Below are 20,366 nucleotides of genomic sequence, written 5' to 3'. Positions count from 1 at the left end.
GACCCCCCCCCCCATCGCATTTGTGTATGCAGAAACCTTTTCCTCAACAACTTCAATGAGTTTCCATTAAGTCAAAATTAAGAGAAAAGAATCAAATGCCGCATGCAGAGGAGGTGGGGTATAAAAGTCATCTAACTTCCTACCCAATCATGAATCATTTGAGGTCTAAACCCTCATGGCAAAACTGACATTTTCAGTTTTCAGTGAAAATTGTTTTATGAAAATGAAGGCAAGATGAGACAAGATGGTGTAAGGAATGAAGTAAAAAAACAAGGATAAAGCAAAAAAGAAACAAATAAAATCTAACCAAATAGGAACAAAAATCAGGTGGTAAGGCTCTAGCTATTTAGCAGAGATCAGATTTTTCTTTAAAAAATTTATTAAATAAAAAAAAAATAACAGAACTAATATTCATAAGCTCTAATGATTTAAAAGCAAATTCTCTTTTTCTGGAATAAAAAAAAACCCCAAAGAACTTTAAATTCCCAGTTATTTAGAATTGAAACAATACCTATTGTAATCCGTTGGATATGATGAATAGCAATTTTACCTGGAGTGTGTATTAATATCTAATTAACTTATACAATACTAGTGTATAGAACAGAACTCATCAATAGTGATTCTATAATTTGTCAAGCTCCTAGTCAAGCAGAATAAAATATATTTAGAATTCTAAAAAAAATATTGTAAATAAATTAATTTTAAAAAATTGTTTAGCATTTAGATGGAAAACAAAAAATTCCAATAAAACCTAAGTTTTTGTTCCATGTGCGAAGATTGTCTGCAGCATGTATCATTTTTTTAACAAAATACTGGAACAGATTTGTTTTATTTTATATTAGACTAGGGTGGGGGGTACCCGGCGTTGCCCGGGTGTTTGGAGGTGTGTGTGGTTTTGGGTAAATCAAAACTCCGGGGTGGGGGTTAAAATAATAATAATAAAAAAGTTTTGGTAGGTGAGTATGAGGACCGAACCCAAACCCTTGAGGCAAAGTTGAAAATTGGAAACACACGTTTGAATTTAAGTAATAAAAACAGAATTGACACTTGGCAGCAATAAAAGTTAACTCTACTGCTTCTATTTGACCTCATTAATGAGATCAACTAGAAGGAGCGGACTTAACTTTTGCTGTGTGTGTGTGGGGGGAGGGAAGCTTTTGGCCCCCCCCCCCAAGATGTTGGGGAGGGGGAAACCAGCTCCCCATTGTCCAGATTGGATAGCAATTGTCTGATATATTATGGAGTTTGGCCCCACATTGCTCAAAGCTGATTGCTTTTGGACGTTTCCCCGGTGCGATTGCCGGGAACAGTGGCGCTTAGCTTTGAATTAGTTTCGCTTTTTATACGAAAAAACTGAACGAACACAAGATGGGCTGAAATAGCAATAATTTTGTAAAAATCGACGTAAATAAATCTAGACGCTACACTCGTTCCCAAATCCTAGATATTATTATCTAGGCGGTATATAAACACTTCTAAGCGATCATAACTCCCCCCCCCAGGGAGACCAGACGTTGCCCGAGTGTTTGGAGGTGTGTGTACTCGGGTGAGGGTGGGGGGTGTCGGGGTGTTAACCAAAACATAATAAGCGAAGTAAAAAAACTAAACTAAAAAAAAAACAAAAAAGAAAACAGAAAAACGAACGTTAAAACTTCTTTAAAAAAAATCTGAAAAATAAAGCGGGGGGTACCCGGGCGTAATCAAAACATAATAAGCGAAGTAAATATTTTTAAATCTATATATATAAAAGCGAAAATATATGTATGTATGTATGTATGATTGTGTGTATGTTTGGATGTCTGCTAAAAACTTTCGACAGACGCGACGAAAATTCAATCGAAGCTCTATCCATTGCTCGAAAAATATCGAAAAATTGGCCAAAAACGTTAACTTTTTCACCCCGAAATCGCCAATTTTCGACAGGGGGGGGTGCAAACAAAAACGGTCCTCTCGTGACAATGACCGATTCTACGCATGCATCAGATGACGTCGTGACCTGATTTACTTTAAATAGTTGAAAAACCAAACAAATTTTATGTACGTCACGTTAGCTCAGTTGCTTAAGGCCTTGATTCATTATCTAAACGTTTTGGGTTCGAATCATGGTGGGAGATGTTTTTTTTTACTTCGCTTAATATTAGCGACACCCAAAAACACCTGGGTAACCACCGATTTTTTAAATTTTAATATCGAAACAGGCTTATTGAAGCCATTTTTCACGTCTTCGTTTTTCTGTTTTTATCGTTCGTTTGCTTTACGTTAGTTTTTTTTGTGTTTTTTTTCCCTGCTTAAGTGTTAACGTTTTTTTTTTTACTTCGCTTATAACAAACAAACCTATGTCGTCGTCATAACGCTCGACGACTTCCGACCGCGCACCTGTCAATTTCATTCTTAAATAAATTCAAACATCTTTCACTAACTCATTCTGGCTGGCCGATTTTATTTTCAAACTTCGCCTCAGTGCTTCGGGTTCGATCCTACTCCCCCCCCCCAGTTATTTTTTATTTAACACCACACATACCTGCAAACACCCGGGCAATGTCAGGTACCCTCGCTAGTATTAAATAAAAATTAAATATTATATAAAAAAAAAGTTAAAACTTGAAAAAAGAAAAAAAAAAAAAAAAACACGTGAAAAATGGCTTAAATAAGCCTGTTTCAATATTAAAATTTAAAAAAAAAAATCGGTGGGTACCCGGTGTTTTTGGGTGTTAATGAAAACCTAAGAATAAGCGAAGTAAAAAAAAAAAAAAAAAAAAAAAAAACCAGAAAAACGAACATTACGTGAAAAATGGCTTAAATATTAAAATTAAAAAAAAAAAAGAAGACATCTCACACCACGATTCGAACCCAAAACTTTTAGATAATGACTCACCGTTCTAACCAACTGACCTAAGACGACGTACACGAAATTAGGTCATTTTTTTTTAAATCTTTAAACTAAATTAGGTTACGACGTCGTATGATGCATGCGTAGAAGCGACATCGTCATGAGAGGACGGTTTTTGCTGACCCACCCCCCCTGTAGAAAAGTACTGATTTCAGGGTGAAAAAATTAACGTTTTTGGACAATTTTTCAATATTTGTCGGGCGAAGGATGGGGCTTTCATATGAGACCAAATTTGTGAATTTTTGTTCTGTCTGTCGAAAATTTTTAGCAGACATACAAACACACATACATACATTTTCGCTTTTATATATATAGATTTTTAAAGAGTAAAACGAAATTCCAGTTTAAATATGCAAGCAATTGCTGAATTTGACACATGACACCCAGGAAATGTAGTTTATTGAAAAAATGGTTTCAGTTATAGTTGAATCCGTTGACATATTTCAAAGAGTGAAATTGAACAATAAAATTAAAACAAAATTTAAATAAAGAAAATATGCAGATGAAACATTAATACAAGTAGAAATTTTGTTAATTGAAAAAAAGAAAAAAAAATTAAACAAAATACCAATGAAGTTAGAATTAAAATCCAATTCTAACTCATCCAAACAGAACCCACAATATGACAGCAATAACAAAGAATTCAAACTAAGTATTGTAAAAATTGGAAATTTGTTTTTATAATTTACTAGCAGGGGGTACCCAGCGTTGCCTGGGTGTTTGGAGGTGTGTGTGCTCGGGTGGGGGGTGTTAATCAAGACATAAGAATCAGCGAAGTAAATATTTAAAAAAAAATTAAAAAAACTAATGTAAGGCAAACGAACAATGTTAAATGTAAAAATCGGAAAAACAAAAAAGAAAACAGAAAAACGAACGTTGAAACATCTAAAAAAAAATCTGAAAAATACGCCCCCCCCCCCAAAAAAAAACATGTGCAAAAAATCTTTTAGTGGGTACCCGGCGTTGCCCAGGTGTTTGTACGTGTGTGTGTCGGGGGGGTTAAAATTAAAAAAAAAAAAAGTTTTGGTAGGTGAGTATGAGGATCGAACCCGAACCATTGAGGCAAAGTTGGAAATTGAAGTGTGAAAGAAAAAAAAAAAAAAAGTGCAACTTTAACCAATGGGCCACCGCGACATACAACGGAAACACGTTCGAATTTATTTATTTAAGTAATAACAGAATTGACACGTGGCCGCAATAAAAGTTATTTCTAGAAGTGTAAGCCATGTTTAGTTTTATAAAAGTTTCAGATGGTTCGTTGTTTTAAACAAGTCTTCAGAGGTGACTGGTTTGCAGTAGACAGAACAGTTTCCGATGGTTCGTTGTTCTAAACAAGTTTTGAGAGGTGACCTGTTTGCAGTAGACAGTTCCACAGAGCAAAATATTCTTACAGTGTCGAGACGGAACCCCCCCCCCCAAAAAAAAAACATGTGAAATTGCTCCAAAAAAGGTTTAATATTTATGAAGCAATTCTGGTTTCTGATTGGTTGGTAGCAGAACATGAATTAATTCAATTCGTCAGTTCCTAGCAGCATCGTTTATAAATAGAATCGTCCGATTGTGTGGGATCATACCCCATTACAAGTCCAAAATATTGCAACATCCTCCCTATTTTTTTATAATGGGGAAGTCCCTTGTGTTCGTTCTGCTCAAAAATAAATATATATTTTTATATTCAATTATACATGACAAAAATTAGAAATCATTTGGATCTTAGAATTTTAGCATGTAAAAAGACGCCATTTTTAATTGTGCTCAAATGTCAAAACAGAGATGTGTACAAAGAAGAGAAATAAAAGAAATGGAAGGTATTTCAACCTTAAAAAGGGGTGGGTATGCGAAAAAGCCATTTCTTAAATTTGATTATACAATTTTATAAAAAAAAAGAAAAGGAAAACGCATACATATAAATAAATATACATGCAATATGCACCCGTTTAAAGAGTTTTTTTTTGTTGTTGTTAATAAAAACAATGCAAAAAAAGTTAGGACATTTTTGAAAAATAAGAAAAAAAACTAATGTGCACAAAAAAATAAATAAATAAAAGTCAATTGTAATTTCTGCGCGCCTTAAAATAAGCATGCAAAAAGTATTTTGTCGAAAAGGAAAATTACAAAGAGTTTTTTTTTTTTTAAGTGACTTTTTTTTTATTTCAGCAAAAGTATTAGTTACGCATAAGTAGGTTAAAGTGTTAATACAAATAAAATGGATACAGTTTAACGTCTTGTCCAGGACTATTTTTTTTTTTTATATACAGAAATCTATAGGGCTGTGAAAAAAAAATTATTCAGTCGAATCCCCCAACAAGTTTTGAGAAAAAAAACGCTGTAACTTTATTCTTCTTGCGGGTTTTGTGAATACATCAGCGATATTTTGTTCTGATGATATGTAATTCAAAATAATGGATTCCTTTTTCACTGTTTTTTATGAAATGGTATTTTATATCTATATGCTTAGATCTTTGGTTGATTATCGTGTTCTGTGCTAAGACTATACTGGCTTGATTATCACAATTAATTAATACGGGGCTTTTAGTTAATTCTGGCTCTAAAATAGTCTTTAGGATATTTTTAAAGTAGAGTGCTTCCTGGGTCGTGTGTGTGTGATCGCGATAAATTCTGCTTCACACGTAGAGAGAGATACAATCTGTTGCTTTTTCGATTTCCATGAAATAATAGGCCCATTTTCTGAGAGTCTGAAACAATATCCAGATATACTCTTGCGATCTTCGTCGTTTCTCCAGTCTGAATCCGAAAAACCTAATTTTAGAGGATTTCTTGATTTTCTAAATACTAACTTCTGTTCTTTAGTTCCTTTTAAATAACGCAGGACTTGTTTAGCTCTGTTTAAATCCTTCATTGTCGGTAGTGTTAATTTTTGTGACAGTTTTGTTACTGTATAGCATATGTCGGGCCTGGTTGCAGTCATTAAATATATAAGACTACCTATAATTTGGCGATATTGTGTCATTTATTATTTCAGATTCTGTGTGTATATTTTTATTAATATCATTTTCGACCGGTGTAGAGCGTTTCTTGCACTCTCCCATTCCAAATTTTAATAGTATTTTGTTGATGTATCTCAATTGAGTCATCGTAACAAGTCCTTTGCTTTTCTATTCCCAGAAACCAGGATATTTTGCCAAGATCGGTCATTTTGAATCTTTTATTTAATTTGTTCTTAACATCGGTTAACATTATATCACAATTTAACGCGATTAAAATATCGACTCGCAAAACCAAAATCAGTAGTTTATCGTCCTTGTGTTGGGTATATAAACAGGGGTCTACAGCGCATAAGAATAATTTGCTCTGTGGAACTGTCTACTGCAAACAAGTCACCTCTCAAAACTTGTTTAGAACAATGAACCATCGGAAACTGTTCTGTCTACTACAAACCAGTCACCTCTGAAGACTTGTTTAAAACAACGAACCATCTGAAACTTTTATGAAACTAAACATGGCTTACACTTCTAGAGGTTATGCGGCCAGCGTGCGTCTTTATTTCAATGGATCCGAATCAAAATTCGAATTGTGGCAAGTTCTAGGATATCTACGAATCCAAAAGCTACACAAAGTACTTCAAACACAACCTGAAAACAGAAACGACCCCGACTTCATTGAAAAGAACGCAACTGTCTTTGCGGAATTAATACAGTGTTTAGATGACCGAAGTCTATCACTGGTAATGAGAGAAGCCCTGGACGATGGCTGCAAAGCATTAAACATATTGAGAGAGCATTATTTATTGAAAGGAAAACCCAAAATTATTTCTTTATACACTGAACTGACCTCTCTAAAACGAATGGAAGCCAAAACTATTACTGATTATATTATAAGAGCCGAAGCTACTGAAAATTCTTTAAAAATGTCTGGTGAAGTTATAAGTGACAGTCTGTTAATTTCCATGGTCCCTAAAGGATTACCGAGTGATTTCAAGCCATTTACAACCGTGATAACCCAGAAAGAAAAACCCATGACCAATTCACGGTAGCACTCAGAAGTTATGAAGAAACTGAAAAAATGATCACAGAACAAAACGAATCCACAAATATCATGAAATTTAAAAATACACACATAAAAACACCAAAATTAAATTATACCCATGCCAGGAATAAAAATCGCAACTTTGCCAAAAACAATTTTTCTCCTAAGAAAAGTACAAAAATTATTTGTAATAATTGTGCACGTCCTAATCACAAGAGTTTCCAATGTAGATACAGGACTCAAAATGGCGACTACATTAAAAATGTAGAGAGCTCTGTTAGCAAACATACATTTTTATTTTCGTGTATGTTTAATGCTTCAACAAACAATAATTTTCTTGTCGATTGTGGGGCCACGGCACATGTGATTACAAAGGAATCTGATTTTATCAATTTTGACCCCAACTTTAAGCCACAAAATCATTTTTTAGAACTAGCTGATAGGAGTTGAGTAAATGATATCGTTTTGAAAAGAGGCAACGCGAAAATCTCGCTAAAGAACAATAAAGGTGAATTGTGTTTCTGTATTTTAGAAAACGCTCTTCTAATCCTAAAATTTAAACAAAATATATTTTCTGTACAAGCTGCCACAAAACAAGGTGCAAATATACATTTTAGCCCCAATAAATCAAAACTGGTATATCCGAATGAAACTGTATTCGACATTAAAGAAAATGGAAAACTATATTATTTAAATAGCGTAGTCCCATCGAAAACCGCCTGCCATGATCTACAGACATGGCATAAAATTCTTGGACACTGCAATATTCCTGATATCAAAAAGTTGCCGACTGTAGTTGATGGAATGAAAATACAAACATCAAAAAACTTCAATTGCGATATCTGTACGCAAGGGAAAATGACAAACTATCAAAGCAAGATACCAGACAAAAAGGCCAAAAAAATCCTATCAATGGTGCATTGTGACTTGAATGGTCCCGTGGAACCGATGGCCAGAGAACATTATAGATATGTGTTGAATTTCGTAGATGACCATTCAGGTTTAATAATGGTTTACTTTTTAAAGAACAAATCTGATACCCTGCTAGGAACTAAAAAATATCTAGCTGACATGGCTCCCTACAGTGAAGTCAAGTATATCGCTCTGACAACAGTACGGAATTCACCAATAAAGACTGAACTTTTACTAATTAACCATCATATCAGAAATGAAACATCAGCTCCTAGATCGCCACACCAAAACGGGACTGCTGAACGTGCATGGCAGACACTTTTTGAAATGGCAAAATGTCTACTCATTGAATCCAAACTCCCTAAAAACCTCTGGACGTACGCACTTATGGCGGCAGCCTATATACGCAACAGGTGCTTTAACAAAACACTATCTAAAACTCCATATGAATCTTTCTGTGATAAAAAAACAAATTTAAGCAGAATGCATATATTTGGTTCAACTTGCTTTGCATATATAGATAAAAAGAGTAAATTGAATATTAAAGCCGACAGAGGTATATTTCTTGGATACGATAAAAACAGTCCAGCCAATTTAGTATTTTTTCCAGAAAAAAATAAGAATCCGATGCGTAAAATTCACAGACACGTTTAATTTTACAGACGAAAACCCGTCATATGAAGAAGATGAAATTATATTACCTCAAATAATTAAAACAAACGAAGACAAGAGTGTCCATGATGATGATAAAGTCGAAAGATATCCCAAAAGAAACAGAAGGCGACCAGATTTTTTTGTGGTCGACAATATAAAAATTATCAAATCAACTATTGCTATTCAATAGAAAATGCGCCAAAAAGCTTTAACGAAGCAATTAATTCAGAACATTGTGACGAATAGAAAATTGCCATGAAAAAAGAAATAGATGCCTTAACCGAAAATGATACCTATACAGTAGTGCCTCTCCCAAAAGATAAATATGTTATTTCATCCAGTAAAAGGCACTTTCATCTGTGTCAGTCATTGCTATTTTAAGGTAATTACTGTCACTTTATGACATGAGCGGTAACTGGCATACCATGCTATGATGTTCTAACTATGTGTTATCTATCTTCTATCTATATATATATAAAAGGCAAAATGTGTGTGACCATTTCGTGTACGTCTCACAAAGGCTTTTCTCGCACACGCTCCCGGGGGGGGTTACTATTGCTTAGAACTGTTTATATAGGCCGTAGATAATAATATCTAGGATTTGAGAATGCGTGTAGCTTATAGATTTATTTACGTCGATTTTTACAAAATTATTGCTATTTTGGTTTCTCACGTGTTGATTGGGCTTTTTCGTATAAAAAGCGAAACTAATTCAAACTTAACATCTTTCTCGGCATCGCGCCGGGAAATGTCCAGAAGCAATCAGCTTTGATCAATGTTGTATATCAGACAATTGCTATTCAATCAGGACAAGTTGGAGCTGGTTTTCTCCTCCTCAACATCTGTTGGGGAAAAAACAGTCAAAGTTGGGTAAACAAACCCAACCGCTGCCTCGCAGCAAAAGTGAACTGCATGACTTCTATTTGACCTTCTTAATTAGGTCAAATGGAAACTTATTGCGGACACCTGTTTTTAAGAGTCAAATAAATAAATTCAAACGTGTCTCCATTGTATGTCGCGGTGGCCCAATGGTTAACGTCCCACGTTTTTTTTTTTTTCACACTTTAATTTCCAACTTTGCCTCAAAGGTTCGGGTTCGATCCTCATACTCATCTACCAAAACATTTTATTATTTTACCCCCACCCCCGTTTTGATTTACCTCAAAACACCCGAGCATCGCTGGGTACCCCCACTAGTAATACATAAATAATACTCTTAATAATAATTGTAATGATAACGATAATAAAAATGTGAAAATAAGGAATCGTAATATCAAGAGTAACACAATTAAAAATAATTTTTTACAGTATTGTATGTTGCTATGTAACAGCACCAAAAATATAAAAAAGTAAAAGTAACAATACGAAGAATAAACGTAACACCATGATATCTGTATGTAAAAGTGTTAGGTGAAAATACTGAAAGTTCATAGTAATCAAATGTAGGTATCCAAGTAAACCTATTTCAAAAAATATCTGTTGTTTTGTATAGTTATAAGAAAGCGAAGGTACAATAGTGTTAGTAAAGTTAGTTGAAAACATGTAACAGTTAAGAAAATCAGTGTCCGGTTTTCCTGTATTATGCTCTATAAGAATAAGAATGCAGATAAGAAACCATAGGAGTATTAATAGTACTAATTAAAGCAGTAAAATTAACATTGAAAGTATAAGCCATAATCCAAATAGAAACAATAACAGTATTAGCAATACAAGTAATGCATTATCCGTGTTTGTACAGAGGCCAGGAAGGCATAAAAAATGGGGCTTAAAGGTGTCAGATAAGGGAAACCTATGGAGCAAAATAACAAGTATTTAGACAGCTATTGGCTTCCATATGTGCGAATTGGTAATTGGAATGCTAGATGGCTGAAAATATCTTGCCTGATTAATATGAATATGGCTTTGTCGTGTAAGCTGAATAAAAATTGTGTAGATTTCTTTGCTATTAGAAGAAGAAATAAGTGTAGTCTGAAAAAGAATAATGGAATCTGTAAGAAGACGTAGAAGAAGCAAAGAGTTTATTAGAGTTCATGGCTAACTAGCTACACATGTAAATATGTTGATTGATTGATTGGTTTTATGGCATATCAACCTATGTGGTCATTTAATGCCAGAGTCTTTTTATATACATTAATAGTTATAAGTTTTATGTATGTATCTGGTGTTCAGTGTCTGTTTATATAGTTAGATAAGGTATTTTTTTTTTTTTTAATTTTGTTGAGTAACCCTGTTATCTTCAGATATTTGAGAAGAGTAGTTGGGTCTACATGAGTGAATATGTCTTTTTCAGTTTTTCCATTATATAGATTCAGTCGGTTTGTTTTCAAGTCTTTGCATCTTGTTAATATGTGATTTACTGTGTATGGTTCCTGGCTGGGTATGCAGAGTGGGGCTTCTTTTTTTGAGTAGGTAGGAGTGTGTTATAGAGTTATTATAACTTCGTCCTTTCTGGCCATTCTTTTGTTTGCTTTCTGTTTTCCTATAGCTTGTTTTTAGTACAGGAGTTCCACAACTCTTTCCATGTGTTTCTAATATATTTGTTAATGGTTTGTTTTAGATCTGCATGAGGGATCTTATCATTGGTTATGGTCAAATTTAGTGCTGCTTTTGCTGCTTTGTCAGCTCTATCGTTACCCTTTATGTTGATACTAGTGAGGGGTACCTGGCGTTGCCCGGGAGTTTGTAGGTGTGTGTGAAAAAAAACAGGTGCCCGTGAAAAAAAAAAAAAAAGCCTTGACGACCTTGACGACGCGCAGTTGGAAAATAGTAAAGTGTGAAAAAAAAACAAAAAAAAAAAACAAAAAAAAACAGGTGCGCGTTTTTGATTGACGTGACGGCAATAGCTATTCAGCAGTTAGCATTTTGTGCGGGACAGTTTTTAATGAGGTCAATAAATCGGTTTCTTTGTTTTTAAAAACCCGCTCCCTCGTCTCAAAATGAAAGCTACCGTCTGATATGACGAAGTCATCTCTAGAGACCACTGGCTCTGGACCTGTGATTAGAGTAGAGTTTCGCTTTTTGTTTATACCGAAAACCAAATGTAATGCGTGCCGATGCGGGGAAATGTTGAATTAATGTTTGAAAGTCAATAAAATTAAATAGACAGGCGAGCTCCGTAGTTAACTGTGAGATATTACAATTTATAGATGATATAAAAAGTTTTAAGTTGCGAAGCGAGCGAGTGCTTCTCTGAAAGAAGCCTTTTGTGGACATTGAGGAAAAGCGTACATACATACATACATTTTCACTTTTATATTTATAGATGATTGGGTATCCAACAAAAAAGGATGTTTTTATCGTTAGGAATATCAAATCTATTTAGGGTTTTGGTGATTATTGGGTTCGTTGGTTTCCTGTTTTCCAGTGTTTCTAGTACTGATTTGGCATCTGAACAGATAATGAATTGTTTATCTTTAGAAGATTCTATAAGATCGAGTGTCATACCAATGGCTGATACTTCGGCATTGTAGATCGATGCTTTGTCTGGTAATCTTTTGATTAAGATTGTTTTATTGTGTATGGCTGCACATCCAACGTAGTCTTCATCTTTTGAACCGTGTGTATAAATTGTTGAGTGTTTGGAATACTTATCTTTAATTATTTGGAATTTTTCTTGATATATGATTGGATCAGTTTTGTTTTAGGATACTTAATTAGGTCTGATATTTTTTTTGGTCGTTTTGTCAACCAGGAAGGATATTTAAGTTTTACAGATTCGTGTATTGTTGTAATGTCTATCTGGGCTTTATTTATGGATTCTTCCATACGTAGGCTAAATGGTTTTATAGCATTTTCATTTCTATCAATGAGGTTTTTGTATTTGGGGTGGAAGACACATTTATAGGCAGGATTAGTTGGACATGAAACCATTTTTGTATAATAGTGTAGTCCTAGTTTTTCACTTCTAAATGATAATGAGGATTCATCTGTTTCTACATATAAACTTTCCACTGGGGAGGTGGAGAAGGCTCCCTAGAGCCAATCTTAGTCCTTGGCGATGTATTGTGTCTAATTCCTTTACGTAAGACTTTCTTGCGGATCCATAGATATAGCATCCATAATCCAACTTTGATCTGACAAGGGATCTGTATAATTTAATTATGGAGTCTTTACCAAGTCTGTGTGAGCTACTACTTTTAAGAGTTGGATCGCTTTGTTGCATTTTTGTTTGAGGTATTTAATGTGAGGAATGAATGTTAGCTTTTTATTAAATATGATACCCAAATATTTATACTGATCAACTATAGATATAATTACATTATCCAGTTTCAATATTGGGTCATGGTGCATTTTCCGGATTTAGCAGAAATGAATGGCTTTTATTTTTTCTTTTGAAAATTTAAACCCATTTTTTGTTGTCCATTCATTTATTTTGTTTAGACACAGTTGTAAATGGCGTTCTATTCTTGAAATATATTTTGATCTATAGCAGATCAGGAAATCATCCAGAGAGGGCACATTCTGTTCCTACATTTATATTTTTAACAATGTTATTTATTTTGATACTAAAAAGTGATGGACACAATGCTTCCTTGTGGTACCCCCATTTCTTGTTTTTTACTGATGGATAGGGTATCACCTAATCGTACATTAAACTGTCTATGATTTATAAAATTTGTGATAAAAATGGGTATTCTGCCTTTTAATACTAGTTCTTGTAGATCTTTTATAATGCTATGCCTCCATGCTGAGTCAACACATGTAAATAAAGACTAAGTATAAAATCAAAGCATGTGAAAAGGTAATTGTTTGCTTCTGTGTAACTGGGCTCGAATCATTGTAGATGAAGGTTGCAAAACTGTTAGACAACAGTAAAGGAATAGCCTGATTTGTTTTGTGCAATGATTGATGTCATCTTGTTTTGTGTTTAACTGTTTGGAAAATTTTGTAAACTGATAATTCCTTATTCTAAGAAACGCGAGTGGACAACTAGTGAGAGCGACTGGACTTTTATGAGGGAACGATCATTATTTTAAGAAATAAAAATGAAAAAAAACTAATGTCAAATGTATCTATTGAATAAGCAAATACGGACGGCGATGTAGTAAAATTTGCAACCAATGTCAAGAACTGGTTATTGTCAGCTAAACGTACTTCCTCACTTCCAGTGTAGCACTACATTGAAAAGTATGCAATAAAAATAACACAACTAGTCTTTGTTTGCATTTTTAATAACAAAATTAAAGTTTTTATTTTATCTGAAATTTTATAAGAAATATGTTTATGAAATTATAAAAAAAAATTTTTATTTGATTTTATACTAAATATGTTTATGAAAGTATAAATATAAAATTATTGAAATCAAAATAGCAAATGAAATCATTGAAATTAAAATAAAATTTCAATCATAAAAACCCATATACAATACATAATATTCCCAAAATAGTTTTCCAAAATATTTATAGTGTTTTCAATAATTCTTTAAAAAATAAAACTAACTTCAATAACTCTTGATTAAAATAAAATTGAAAAATCTTTTCTGTGATTATTAAAAAAAAAAAAAAAAAAAAAAAAAATGATTAGAAAAACATAATAAAAGGGGAAATATAGGGGTGAGAGGAAAAAAGTCATCACTTCCGGTACTGCTAAGGAAGCCAACCTACAATGTTTTTTTCTGTAGGTGAATAATTGTTTCTTATATGTAGAGGTGATGATTGTATAGTTTTAGTTTCCTCTGTAAATCCACTGAAACTCATGAGTTTACCAAAAAGTGCTCAATAATGAACAAAGCGTGATTATAGTATGTTTATTGGTATACATATATATTCCTCAAAACCTCCGGCCTTGATGCAGGAAGACTAAAACTTGCTGCTATAGTTTCAAATGATCAAAAATACAGCAAGGGGAGACTAGAGTCCAAATATTTTTCATGTTACATCTCCTCTCTTTTGGAGATAGGGTACGATTATGAATATCTCCAGTATCAAATAATCCTTATACACTGTGAAATTTACTTTATGTGTGAAAATCAAGAAGGGGAGATATAACATATGAGAAATATTTGGAATCAAGTTTCCCCTTGCTGTTATTTTCAGATCATTTGAAACCATAGCAGCAAGCTTTAGTTTCCCCTCCATCAAGACCAGAGGTTTGGGGGAAATATCAGATATTTTGTAATTCATATGCAAAACTAGGAAAACAAATGACTATGATTGAAACATTTTATGGCTGTAAAAAAGTGCTAAAAATAGATGATGGATGATCTCCTTAATATGCGACTTTAAGGGCAAATGTCACATAGCCCTCTACACAATTCAGGTCATTACCTTTCTAACAAGCCCTCATTAGTTAAATTTTAATCAATAGTCGCTGAGATTTAGAACTTATAAAATTGCCAAAAAAGGTGGTGTATATCTATATACTGCCTGGTCATAAAATATGCTAAAATATGATATTTTGATTAATGCAGATATTATATTATATAGGACCCAATATATAGTAATGAATTAAAAAGTTAAAAAAAAGGACCTGTGCGCTACCACCAAGAACTGAAACCAAAATGTTTAGCTTACAATATACTTTTGCCTTTGATGTTAATGCCAAGCTATGAAGCCATTTTTGCTGCAAAGCTAAAAATTAAAACATGAACCAATAGCTACTATGTTATGCATGCATATTTGTAATGCCGGTGTTCGATCTTCAAACTTAGTAACCTAACAAATTTCATTTTTTTTTTTTAATTTTCACTTTTGCACCGATTTTTCCCCAGCTAAAACCCAAATATAAAGTTTTGCATTGGTTCGAATATCCTATATATTAAGTTTCATGCCTATAGACCAAAAATTAACAGAGGAGTTTGGTAGGCAAAATTTTTTAAATATATATACACATGCATAAATATATATATATAGAAAGAGTTTTGTGTCTATATAACCTTTTTATGCAAATATTATGCAAGTATAAATCATGTAGAATATCTGCATTAATATAATTACACATAATAGTTGATGATCATCTCATAAGAAAACCGAAAATTCTAATACAGAATTAATTAAAATGAATATACACATTAGCTGGATCTTTTGCAGAGGAATGCAAACATACTTTTATAACAAAATGTATTTTCTTTTTAAATAATAAAAAAAAAAAAAAAAAAAAGGAGTTTTAATATGAAATTATAGGATTTATATATAATATATATTACGCACATGCACACACTCTGGTAGCCAAATTGGATATTGAAATGCTCATATCTTTGGTTCTATGGGACGAAACTACATGAAAATTTGCAGGCTTTAAATATACTAGTTTATGGCTAAAATTTTATGATAATTGGTGAAAAAAGAACCTATATTTTCAAACCAATAAAATATGCCCAATTTGCCTACATTTGTATATAAAGTGTCCTGCAGGCCAGCTTCAGTTTTTCTGCTTCAGTTGTCTCCCCTGTGGCCTTGCCAGGTCACAAATATATATATATGTTTAGAAGAAATGAAAACCATTTTGAAAAGACAGTAAAAATCATAAAGAACTAATATTCTGTATTTATTGTTAAAAATAAATAAATAAAAACTCAGAATTTAAATCTGAAACAACGAAAAATTTGAATAAAATTAAAATTACCAATACACGTCACTATACTTCAACTACTTTAAATATAACTGCATTCTCTTCTGTCTGATGAAAATGTGTGCCAAGCAGCTAACACATTATCATAAGGTTTTTCCTTTTGCAAACCGTAGTTGAATAGAGACATAAATGGAGGACATTTAATGCTAGTAAAACTAAGCTGCTCTCCTTTAATAATTACAAGAAACCTCTCCAACCACCGATATCCATGACAAATAACACCCTACCTGAGAATTCTTCCTTCAAACTCATCGGTTTAACATTCACAGGAAATATGAACTGGAATAAATACATTGAGGACATTGCGAAGGCTGCTGCAAGGAAGGTAGGCTCTCTCTATCATACTAGACAACTGCTCACACCGAGAGTATCCTGTACCTCTATAAGGCCACCATTCGCCCATGTATGGAATATTGTTGCCACATCTTGGCTGGTGCATCTACCACTAGTCTCTCCCTCTTGGATAGGGTCCAAAAAAAAAAAAAAAAAAGGGGGGGGGCTGCAATCTAATAGATCCCAATTTGTCAACTAGGCTCCAACCCCTGTCCCAATGTTGCATCCCTGTACCTGTTTTAGAAGTATTTTAATGGAATGTGCTCTGATGAACTCATTACATTTGTGCTCTCTCGACGTACATATTCCTGAAAAACCCGCTTAGCAACAAAATCACACCCCTTCACTGTTGAGGTTCCTAAATAACAGAAAGTTTTCTATTCAAATAGCTTCTTCCTTAGAACAGCTGGACTTTGGAATTCTCTTCTCTTCCTGCTTCCCAAACTGTACTGATATGCAGAAGTTCAAATGCAACATAAACCAACATCTTTCTTAGGCATGGTCCGAACGAGTAGCCCCTTAGGTCCAAGTAACAATATGCCTTATTTGGAGTGAAGGCAAGTAAAAAAAAAAAAGGTTTAATTTAACGTGACTTCTTCCACATATGACATTTTGCACCAGTCCTTAACAATTAGTTCAACAGTGGCCTTATTTCAGTCAAACCAAGGTATAATTTTGTTTAGTTCTAGGAGGTTCATCCTCACGGACTTTATCTTCTGTTTGAGAAGGAGGTTAGTTCATTGCCAATTACCTGAGGTGCTCCTATTTATAGGTACTTCAACTAGTGTTCTGGCTTTTCAAAATTCAATTTATAGTGCACTTCAACTAGTGTTCTGGCTTTTCAAAGCTCCACTTTACCTGGTGTCTAACCTCTACACCATGACATAATTGGTATAAATGGTATTTTGTTCAAATGTTAAAACGTTACTCCTCTCCCTTTTCTGTCTTGTTTTATTTTTTGTCTTATCATCCCCCCCTTCCCCGGCTTCTTAACATCTCATGCCTACTTTTAAAATTTGCAATTATTTCAGATTTAAACTTTTAATCAATAAAGAACAAATACTATTCACACAAGAGTGATTCACGTCAGTTATTTACTTATCCCACCTTTTGTTGGATTTAAGTCCATTTCACACACACCAGGTTCAGTTTTGTCACAAGGATTGCAATAGGACAAAATCCGGTTTTGTTTAGAGACACCATTCCAGATAGAAAGGAAGACATGAGGAGTTTTATATTATTTTTTAAATGGAATTCATTATTGAGATGAGTATTATTTATATTTATATTAATTTATTGCGGACTATAATCCTCATCTTTATTAGTTGTTGTTTCACGTTTCGGCCAACTATTCCTCTGCCCTTCGTCAGGTGGTAACCGCGACGGATAAGAAGATTCAAAGTTCCTATCCATCGCAGTTACCATTTGATGAAGGCCAGAGGAATAGTTGGCCGAAACTTTGTGAAACAACAACTAATAAAGATGAGAATAATAGTCCGCAATAAATAAATAAATATAAATAAATATTCATCTCAATAATGAATTCCAATTAAAATAATATATATGCCATTCAGTATGGATCCGACCATGGAAGATCAGATAAAAAATAAACGTGGATTTATAAGATAAAAAAATCCAACCTTTGATCGCTCTTCGGGGCCCGTGGTGAAGTTGATAGAGACGTTGAATCTGTACGATTCCAGATGAGAATTGTCTGAAGATAGTGGTTTCAATCCTACCCAAAGCCGGTCGGAGGCTTACTTGGCCAAAACGAGGTGAGACGACAACTACGGATGGCAGTTAGGAGATTCAAAGTTCCTATCCGTCGCGGTTACCACCTGACGAAGGCCAGAGGAATAGTTGGCCGAAACGTCGTGAAACAACTAATAAAGATGAGAATAATAGTCCGCAATAAATAAATTAATGAGGAATTTTGTTTGTTTAATTTTTTTCGGTTTTTATTTATTTCTATGCAAAAGAATACCACTAAAATAGAAATAGTAATATGAGATTTAGGACTGGAAGCAGGAGTTTCAAATTCCTACATTTCCATTACTAGATTTACAAAATGTATGATTATTTGAGAGAAAAAAAGTCACTAGGTTATTAGTGAATCATAAGTTACTTTTTGGGTAATTCTAGTATGACGAATTTCATGGATACCTTCCCTCCAATTATCGGACTGAAAATTTGTACACCTATTCTTAATTTTGTTACAAATTTGTTCCATGTAACCACCTACAACTGTAAAATTTCCTTATTCCATGGGTGAGATTTCTGCCTTGCATTCACATTTGTTTTACTGTATTTGGTGTTAGACATGAGATAATTCCATGTCAAACCATTTTAGCTAGAATGTTAAAAATTGCTATTTTTAATATTCTAGCTAGTCTGGAATGTTAAAAATTGCTATTTTTAATATTCTAGCTAGTCTGGAATGATAAAAATTGCTATTTTTAATATTCTAGCTAGTCTGGAATGATAAAAATTGCTATTTTTAATATTCTAGCTAGTCTGGAATGATAAAAATTGCTATTTTTAATATTCTAGCTAGTCTGGAATGATAAAAATTGCTATTTTTAATATTCTAGCTAGTCTGGAATGATAAAAATTGCTATTTTTAATATTCTAGCTCGTCTGGAATGATAAAAATTGCTATTTTTAATATTCTAGCTAGTCTGGAATGATAAAAATTGCTATTTTTAATATTCTAGCTAGTCTGGAATGATAAAAATTGCTATTTTTAATATTCTAGCTAGTCTAGAATGTTAAAAATTGCTATTTTTAATATTCTAGCTAGTCTGGAATGATAAAAATTGCTATTTTTAATATTCTAGCTAGTCTGGAATGATAAAAATTGCTATTTTTAATATTCTAGCTAGTCTGGAATGATAAAAATTGCTATTTTTAATATTCTAGCTAGTCTGGAATGATAAAAATTGCTATTTTTAATATTCTAGCTAGTCTGGAATGATAAAAATTGCTATTTTTAATATTCTAGCTAGTCTGGAATGATAAAAATTGCTATTTTTAATATTCTAGCTAGTATGGAATGATAGAAATTGCTATTTTTAATATTCTGGCTTGTCTGTAATGATAAAAATTGCTATTTTTAATATTCTAGCTAGTCTGGAATGATAAAAATTGCTATTTTTAATATCCTAGCTCATCTAGAATGTTAAAAATTGCTATTTTTAATATTCTAGCTCATCTAGAATGTTAAAAATTGCTATTTTTAATATTCTAGCTAGAATTCATTTCATGCACAAAAAAGTGATTTTTTTGATGTCATAATTTCACAGGCTTTCTCAACATACTTGAAATCTACAAAATACAATATTTTGGAAAAGGACTTGAGTTACAAGTTCAAATTTTCAGGATTATCTAGTTTTTATATATTTACATAACTGTGGAAAATTTTAAGAAAATCCAAGTATCAGGAATATTTTCACAATTTTCTGGATGATTTTTGATTAAATTACTTGCATGAACATAGAGTTTTTTTAGGATGAAATACAGCCTCAGCCAGTATGGTTAAGTCTTACTGCAATCCTATCCTTTCAATAGTATTGTTATTAGGTGGAGATTGAAGAGATTTTGTTGCCATTTTTTTGTTAGTTTGCTAATTTAGAATGTTAGGTCCGGATTTATGATTTTGAAATTTTATTGCTATCATACCCATGCATTCATATATGGTTTGCTATCCAACAAAATATAACCATTTTGGTATGGAGTTTACTTATAAAATGAGGATTATTTTTAATGTGCACCTACTATTTATTACTAAAACTTGGAGAAATACTGGTCACCAACCAACACGAATGGGATTATCTTTGATAAAATGATCAAAGATAATTCTAGTCCTAAAAAAATTCACAAAACAATCGATCAAGTTCATATTCACTGCTATGCATTTTCTATGAATTTTGAACTAGAGCTGATACAGAAGTTATCGATCCCATGATTCAGATATTTGGTAATATTGTTGATCTTCAGGTTGACTGTTACTGAATTGCTACTT

General features: G+C 33.0%; 1 protein-coding gene across 6 annotated transcripts in view; it reads right to left on the bottom strand.

Annotated features, from left to right (window-relative positions):
- Positions 1-20,366, bottom strand: part of LOC145277840 (serine/threonine-protein kinase PAK 2-like) — a 299,605-nt gene that overhangs the window by 165,190 nt on the left and 114,049 nt on the right. The window lies entirely within an intron of this gene.

This window comes from Euprymna scolopes, chromosome 6 (assembly GCF_053919585.1).
Source record: "Euprymna scolopes isolate OS-2025 chromosome 6, ASM5391958v1, whole genome shotgun sequence".
NCBI lineage: Eukaryota > Metazoa > Mollusca > Cephalopoda > Sepiida > Sepiolidae > Euprymna > Euprymna scolopes.
The sequence above is the reverse complement of the archived record's forward strand: the minus strand, read 5'-3'. Positions and strand labels throughout refer to the sequence as shown.